Genomic DNA, 7,414 nt, shown 5'->3' with positions numbered 1-7,414 from the left:
CCAGGCAAGAGTACTGGAGTGGGTTGCCATTGCCTTCTCCCCATATAGCCACAGAACTTTCCAAAGTGGTTACCAATATTTACTCCCACAAGCCCCTGACAAAAATTCCAGTTGCTCCACATTCTTCTCAACATTTAATCCATTTAAATGAGGATATGGGGAAAACTTCATTGTGCTTACAGTAGTTGCACAATTGCACAATGCCTAGTTGTGCACAATTAAGCGCAATTGAGCAAAATTAAGCACAATTAAGCACAATTAACAAAATTAAGCACAATTGAGCACAAATAAGGATGTTTACTGTGGCAGGAGGAGAAGGGGATGACAGAGGATGAGATAGTTGGAGGGCATCACCGACTCAATGGACGTGGGTTTGGGTGGACTCCAGAAGTTGGTGATGGACAGGGAGGCCTGGTGTGCTGCAATTCATGGGGTCGCAAAGAGTTGGACACGACTGAGTGACTGAACTGAACTGACCTGATTGGCCATTTGAATATATTTTATCTTCAGTTCTACTCTTTTGTTGATTTAAATATCTCTTGCATTGTAAAACTGCTTTCCACCCACACAGCCAGTCTCTTTGATAATCACTGATACTGGTGTTCTCACTGGTTTCTGGGCCCTTTCTCCCTCTCACATTCTCAACAGCTAGAGGGACTTCTTGGTCAAGGGCTAAGTGATTGCACAAGCTGTAGAGTAGTGTGGCAGGTTTTTCCAAAACAGCAGCACCAGTTTACATCTCACCTAGAATATGTCAGTGTCCCATGGATGCAGATTGTCTCTCCTCCTTGGTAAATTCAGACACCTTATTTGCTGATGTGTAGAGAGATATATAGTTGGGGTCTTGATTTCCATTTAGTCATCACAAAAGGTAAACCTGGCTTTATTCATTGCATTTCTTCTCTGTGAAAATCTCCTTCTTAATTTTTACTCATTTCTCTACAATGTATTTTTGCTTTTTTTTTTCTTCTGAATTTGAAGAAAACTAACCCCCCCCCCCCCACCAATACTAACCATTGTTGGTTGGGTACATTATGAATTTCTTGTCCCAATTTTTTCTTCATTTATATAAATTTTTATTTAAACAGTAAGTTAGAAATTGTATTTACATTAATTCTTTATTCTCCTAAAAGAGCACCTAAAATCATACCCCCACCCCTTATAGGGTATAATAAGTGCTCACTGAAACTGGATTGTGTTATTGTTTTAAGGAGAGAAGATGGAGAAGAAGGAGCCACCAGCTAGCTTGTCCTGCTGTCTACAAGGGAGCAGGACTTGGAGCAGAAGTGAGTGTGCCTGAGTCCTGCAGTGCCTTCCATCAGTGGACCCAAGAATAAGGCAAGGTTTGGGCATCTCACAGCTTCTTCCCATGTGAGGTGCGATTTTTTTTTTCCTCTTCCTGGTGGGGAGAGTCTTCCCTGATAACTCAGCTGGTAAAGAATCCACCTGCAATGCAGGAGATCTGGGTTGGGAAGTTCCCCTGGAGAAGGGAAAGGCTACCCACTCTAGCATTCTGGCCTAGGGAATTCCATGGACTATAAAGAATTGGACATGACTGAGCAACTTTCACTTTCACTTTCCTGGTGAGGACCACATGGAGCCCTGGGGTTCTTCTCTCAATTCTTACTTAGCTTGTGTTTTAAGGTGTCACTGACAATCTGGTTTTAGAAAAGGCAGAGGAACCAGAGATCAAATTGCCAACATCTGCTGGATCATTGAAAAAGCAAGAGAGTTCCAGAAAAACACCTATTTCTGCTTTATTGACTATGTCAAAGCCTTTGACTCTGTCAATCACAACAAACTATGGAAAAATCTGAAAGAGATGGACATACCAGACCCCCTGACCTGCCTCTTGATAAATCTGTATGCAGGTCAAGAAGCAGTAGTTAGAACTGGTCATGGAACAACAGACTGGTCCCAAATAGGAAAAGGAGTCCATCAAGGGTGTATATTGTCACCCTGTTTATTTAACTTCTATGCAGAGTACATCATGAGAAATGCTGGGCTGGATGAAGCACAAGCTGGAATCAAGATTGCTGGGAGAAATATCAATAACCTCAGATATGCAGATGACACCATTCTTATGGCAGAAAGTGAAGAACTAAAGAGCCTCTTGATGAAAGTGAAAGAGAAGAGTGAAAAAGTTGGCTGAAAACTCAACATTCAGAAAACTAAGATCATGGCATCTGGTCCCATCACTTCATGACAAATAGGGAAACAGTGGAATCAGTGGCAGATTTTTTGGGCTCCAAAATCACTGCAGATGGTGACTGCAGCCATGAAATTAAAAGACGCTTGCCCCTTGGAAGAAAAGCTATGACCAACCTAGACAGCTTATTAAAAAGCAGAGACATTACTTTGCCAATAAAGTCTGTCTAGTCAAGGCTATGGTTTTTCCAGTAGTCATGTATGGATGTGAGAGTTGGGCTATAAAGAAAGCTGAGTGCTGAAGAATTGCTGCTTTGAACTGTGGTGTTGGAGAAGACTCTTGAGAGTCCCTTGGACTGCAAGGAGATCCAACCAGTCCATCCTAAAGGAGATCAGTCCTGACTGTTTATTGGAAGGACTGCTGTTGAAGCTGAAGCTCCAATACTTTGGCCACCTGATGCGAAGGTTAACTCATTTGAAAAAACCTGATGCTGGGAAAGATAGAGGGCAGGAGGAGAAGGGGACAAGAGAGGATGAGATGGTTGAATGGCATCACCGACTGAATGGGGGTGAGTTTGAGTAAACTCCAGGAGTTGGTGGTGGACAGGGAAGCCTGGCATGATACAGTCCATGGGGTTGCAAAGAGTCGGACATAACTGAGCAACTGAACTGAATAACTGAACATTTAAAATTTTAATGTATTCCTATTTATCAGCCTTTTATTTAATTGATATTGCTTGATTGCTTGGTCTGACTTAGGAAATCTTTAAGTCATTTTGATAAATTGTAACTTTTCCTTGGAAACTATCAGTTTCATCAAAGAATGCAAATTTATTTTCATTGACGTTTGTAAGAAAACCAGTTTCTTTGATTTTAATATTTCTCTCTTTCAGTTATTTCTCCACTGGTCTTTATTTTGTGTAGTGTGATTTATCTTCATTTTTGCTACTTGCAGAGTTGTTAATTTTTTGGTGTAACTCAGGTTTTTATTTGGTATCATAATACTTCTGTCCAAAGAAACTCCCTTAATGTTTCTTATAGCACCAGCTCACTAGGAATTAATTCTCTCACCTTTTGTTTGTCTAAAAACACCTATACTTTTGTCTTAATTTTGAAAGTGATTTTCATTGGATATAGAACTTTGGATTGACAATTAATTTTCCTTTCAGTTCTTCAAAGGTGTAGTTCTTGTCTTTGTTCCTCTGTGTTTAATATATCTTTGGATCTAACTGCCTTGCAGACTCTCAGTTCACCTTTGACAGCTTTAATATAATGTGTCTAAATTAAAAAACATGACAAAAAATAAAAAAACCAACAACAAACCTATTCCATTGAGAGTCTCTGTAGTACTGGATCTATGATCTTATAGCTTTCATTATTTTTGGAAAATGTTGAGACCATGCCCAAAACACTTCATCTGCTCTGTTATCACTTTCTACTATGACGTTTCAATTACTTTAATATTACACTTATTTTACTACACATCTTGAATGTTTTGGTCCAGCTGTAAATAAGACAGGATGGGTTTGGTAAAAGAAGAGACAAATAGATCAATGGAACAGAGTAAAGAGCCTGCAAATAGGCCCACATACATGTCATCAAATGACCTTTGATAAAGGAACAAAGACAATTTAATGGAGAAAAGAAAAATTTTATTTATTTGCTGATGAGTCTTTAGATCTCTGCTATATCCACAATTGTCCCTGTTTATAATCCTAAAATTTTTAATGTGTGATTTCTTTTTTGTTTGTTTTTCTTTCTGGATGAGTCTGTCAGATATTTATCTCTTTTAGAGGAACAGTGTTTTTTTTTTTTTTTTACTTTAACTTTCTGGCCATCTCTAATATATAGTTATTTCATATTTAATTACCTTGCTATTTTCTTTACTTTTTAAAAACCCCTTCTACTTTCTTTAGGTTTGCCCAAGCCTCTTCCTGTTTTCTTTAGTCTAATCTAATCAATGGAGTATTTTTAATCTTTGATTATCTCAATAGATGCAGAGAAAGCCTTTGACAAAATTCAACATCCATTTATGAAAAAAACCCTCCAGAAAGCAGGCATAGAAGGAACATACCTCAACATAATAAAAGCTAAATATGACAAACCCACAGCAAACATTATCATCAATGGTGAAAAAATGAAAGCATTTCCCCTAAAGTCAGGAACAAGACAAGGGTGCCCACTCTCACCACTACTATTCAACATAGTTTTGGAAGTTTTGTCCACAGCCACCAGAGCAGAAAAAGAAATAAAAGGAATCCGGATTGGAAAAGAAGAAGTAAAACGCTCACTGTTTGCAGATGACATGATCCTCTACATAGAAAACCCTAAAGACTCCACCAGAAAATTACTAGAGCTAATGAATGAATATAATAAAGTTGCAGGATATAAAATCAACACAGAGAAATCCCTTGCATTCCTATACTCTAACAATGAGACAACAGAAAGGGAAATTAAGGAAACAATTCCATTCACCATTGCAATGAAAAGAATAAAATACTTAGGAATATATCTACCCAAAGAAGCAAAAGACCTGTATATAGAAAACTATAAAACACCAATGAAGGAAATCAAAGAGGACACAAATAGATGGAGAGATAAACCGTGTTCATGGATCAGAAGAATCAATATAGTGAAAACAGGTATACTACACAAAGCAATCTATAGATTCAATGCACTCCCTATCAAGCTACCAATGGTATTTTTCAGAGAGCTAGCACAAATAATTTCACAATTTGTATGGAAATACAAAAAACCTCGAGGAGCCAAAGCAATCTTGAGAAGGAAGAATGGAACTGGAGGAATCAACCTGCCTGACTTCAGGCTCTACTACAAAGCTAGTCATCAAGACAGTATGGTACTGGCACAAAGACAGAAATATAGATCAATGGAACCAAATAGAAAGCCCAGAGATAAATGCATGCACCTATGGACACTTTATCTTTGACAAAAGAGGCAAGAATATACAATGGAGAAAAGACAATCTCTTTAACAAGTGGTGCTGGGAAAACTGGTCAACCACTTGCAAAAGAATGAAGCTAGAACACTTTCTAACACCATACATAAAAATAAACTCAAAATGGGTTAAAAATCGAAATGTAAGACCAGAAACTATAAAACTCCTAGAAGGAAACAGGCAAAACACTCTCCGACATAAACCATAGCAGGATCCTCTATGACCCACCTCCCAGAATATTGGAAATAAAAGCAAAAATAAACAAATGGGATCTAATTAAAATCAAAATCTTCTGCACAACAAAGGAAACTATAAGCAATGTGAAAAGACAGCCTTCAAAATGGGAGAAAATAATAACAAATGAAGCAATGGGCAAAGAATTAATCTCAAAAATATACAAGCAACTCTTGCAGCTCAATTCCAGAAAAATAAATGACCCAATCAAAAAATGGGGCAAAGAACTAAACAGACATTTCTCCAAAGAAGACATACAGATGGCTAACAAACACATGAAAAGATGCTCAACATCACTCATTATCAGAGAAATGCAAATCAAAACCACAATGAGGTACCATTACACGCCAGTCAGAATGGCTGCTATCCAAAAGTCTACAAGCAATAAATGCTGGAGAGGGTGTGGAGAAAAGGGAACCCTCTTACACTGTTGGTGGGAATGCAAACTAGGACAGCCGCTATGGAGAACAGTGTGGAGATTTCTTAAAAAACTGGAAATAGAACTGCCATATGACCCAGCAATCCCACTCCTGGGCATACACACCGAGGAAACCAGATCTGAAAGAGACACATGCACCCCAATGTTTATCGCAGCATTGTTTATAATAGCCAGGACATGGAAGCAACCTAGAGGTCCATCAGCAGATGAATGGATAAAAAAGCTGTGGTTATTACTCTGCCATTAAAAAGAATACATTTGAATCAATTCTAATGAGGTGGATGAAACTGGAGCCTATTATACACAGTGAAGTAAGCCAGAAAAAAAAACACCAATACAGTATACTAACGCATATATATGGAATTTAGAAAGGGTGTTCATTGGAAGGACTGATGCTGGAGCTGAAACTCCAATACTTTGGCCACCTCATGTGAAGAGTTGACTCATTGGAAAAGACCCTGATGCTGGGAGGGATTGGGGGCAGGAGGAGAAGGGGACGACAGAGGATGAGATGGTTGGATGGCATCACCGACTCGATGGGCATGAGTTTGAGTAAACTCCAGGAGTTTGTGATGGACAGGGAGGCCTGGCATGCTGCGGGTTACAAAGAGTCGGACATGACTGAGCACCTGAACTGAACTGAACTGAACGATAACCCTGCATGTGAGACAGCAAAGGAGACATAGATGTATAGAACAGTCTTTTGGACTCTGTGGGAGAGGGCGAGGGCGGGATGACATGGGAGAACAGCATTGAAACATGTAAATTGTCATATGTGAAACAAATCACCAGTCCAGGTTCAATGCATGATACAGGGTGTTCGGGGCTGGTGCACTGGAATGACCCAGAGGGATGGGATGGGGGGGAATGTGGGAGGGGGTTTAGGATGGGGAACACATGTACACCCATTGCAGATTCATGTCAATGTATGGCAAAACCAATACAATATTGTAAAGTAAAATAAATAAATAAATAAATAAAGTATATGTTTCAGTGATAAATTTCCCCATGAGTCTTGTTTTCAGCTGCAGCTCATAAACTTTGATGTGTAATGTTCTAATTTTTTTTAGTGATGTAATACTTTCTAGTATCCTTTACAATTTATCTTTAAATCAAATAATTAATTTAGAAGTACTTATTTATTTAATTTCTAAATATGTGAAGGCTTGTGATCAGAAAAATGATTTGTATGAGTCTTTGGTACTTGTTTATGTTAGTTTATTGGCCTAGTATATAGTTGGTTTTTACAGTTTTATTTTACTTGATACAACATATATCCCCTAGTTGTTAGATTCAGGATACATTAAGTCAAGTTTATTAATCATTTAAATCTTCTACATTTCTAACAATATTTTATATGTTTGTTTAACCAGTTACTCAGAAGTGTTTTTTTATTGTCTGTGATAATGTAATGAATTTGTGCATTTTTTCTTAAAATTTTACCTAATTTTGTTTTATATATTTTGAAGCTATATTGTTAGATCAAAAATATGTCATATATTTCAGGTGAATTATTTTTATATGATGACCACTCGTTTTTATCCCCAGTAATTCTTTTTGCTTTAAGATCAATTTAGTCTGATATTAATATAATAGTCTCAGAGTCCTTTTAGTTAATATTTACCTACTACACCTTT

The 7,414-nt window shown here is 37.8% G+C and overlaps 1 long non-coding RNA gene across 3 annotated transcripts in view; it reads left to right on the top strand.

The window, feature by feature from the left end:
- The window catches only part of LOC122449563, a 44,872-nt gene extending 43,098 nt beyond the window's left edge, over positions 1 to 1,774 (top strand). For all 3 annotated transcript variants that reach the window (XR_006271970.1, XR_006271969.1, XR_006271968.1), the window contains one exon: positions 1,212 to 1,774. This is a non-coding gene — a long non-coding RNA (uncharacterized LOC122449563). The remainder of the gene's footprint in view (positions 1 to 1,211) is intronic.
- Positions 1,775 to 7,414: the final 5,640 nt, after the last annotated feature.

Source organism: Cervus canadensis, chromosome 11 (assembly GCF_019320065.1).
Source record: "Cervus canadensis isolate Bull #8, Minnesota chromosome 11, ASM1932006v1, whole genome shotgun sequence".
NCBI lineage: Eukaryota > Metazoa > Chordata > Mammalia > Artiodactyla > Cervidae > Cervus > Cervus canadensis.
This window is presented reverse-complemented; position numbering and strand designations above follow the sequence as displayed.